The sequence below is a fragment of the Dipodomys ordii genome, unplaced genomic scaffold (assembly GCF_000151885.1).
Source record: "Dipodomys ordii isolate 6190 unplaced genomic scaffold, Dord_2.0 Scaffold42, whole genome shotgun sequence".
NCBI lineage: Eukaryota > Metazoa > Chordata > Mammalia > Rodentia > Heteromyidae > Dipodomys > Dipodomys ordii.
This window is the reverse complement of record NW_012267258.1, coordinates 5912627-5914141: the sequence shown is the minus strand read 5'-3', so window position 1 is coordinate 5914141 and position 1515 is coordinate 5912627.

The following is a 1515-nucleotide window of genomic DNA, read 5'->3' as shown; positions in this document are numbered from 1 at the left end:
AAGTCTTTCATCTATATTCTTGACATAAATGTCTCTACAGGTTTACTGTCCTTACCGTCTTACGACCTGACTCTAAGCAGAAAAAGAAATGGAAACTAACAACTTCAACCCAAAAGAGAGTTGAGCAGCAGTTGCTCCTATCCAATATGTAGGTATTGATATCTACTGTTCTGTCACTGCCAGCCATCCTAAGTTACAGTAGAGCAGGCTGAACTCTGTTCCTTTCTTTGGATGTTTTGCAGGCTATGTGAGAAGATGAGACATGTACAGGAAACAATCATTGCTGAGCTGTGTACTGAGGAGGAACTAAGTGGAAGCCTTCCCTGATGGTCGTAAAGAATGGCTTCTCCCAGGCCTCTTGTGGCTCACACCTGTAATCCCAGCTACTCAATAGAAGGCTGAGATCTGAGGATCATTGTTTCAAGCCAGCCCAGGCAGAAAAGTCCATGAGTCTCTTATCTCTAATTAACCACCAAAAAGCCACAAGAGGAGCTGTGGTTCAAATAGTAGAGTGCCAGTCTTGAACTGGGAAAAGCCAAGGGAAAACATAAAGCCCTGAGCTGAAGCCCCAGTATAAGCAGAAAAACAAAACAAAACCAAAATCCTTTGTAGGTTCCTTGACCTTAATTTTCTAGGTCTCCCTAACTGTACACAATTATGCATAACCCATATAAGGTATTTTGGATTAACAGCCCACATGGACTGAAATTTTTCACAGAAATCCCATTACAGTCTGTTAACCATGTGTTTTTGAAAAGTTTTGCAAGAGTTGAAGGACATAATTCAGCTCATCTCAGACAGCTCTAGGTTAATGCCATTATGTTCTCATTAACTTATTTTCATAGCATTTGTATTTTATGTGCATTTCCATTTGTTGAAGGATTATATCCAAAGGAACTGGACAAGTTGGACCTTCCTTGTTCCCCCCCCCATTCCCCCCATGCTAAGCAGCTGGAAGCAAGCCCTTTTGCCCATGGATTCAAGCCATGGCCATGACAAGTTTTGCCTGTGTTCTTCCTGTGTAAATTTGCATTTTTCCATACAATTTGCATGTTACTATGTATATGTGTACCTGCTCCATTTGCATTTTGCTATTTGTGTTATAGTTCCAGACAGTGAGTTGGTACGTCAAGACTGTTATATTGAAGAGTAAAAGTCATCATTGGCAAGCTGACTCTCAAGATTTATATGGAATTGCAAACCATCTATAATTGTTAAAACTACCTTGAATTGGCCTGGCTATGCTTGTAATCTTAGCTACTCAAGAGGCTGAGATCCAAGGATCAGGGTTCAAAGCCAGCTCACACAGGAAAGTATACACACACACACACACAAAATCTTGAATAAAGAAAGGAATTATTTTTAAATTTCAGAACAACTAGTTATGATTTTAAATGACTTGTATGATTCCATGTAGTATGTCACATAGCTTGAACCTATCACTTTAGGACTTGGTTGGCAGATTAGTTTTCATCATAATCAATACGATGAAAAAGAAGACGTCAGAATTTTTTT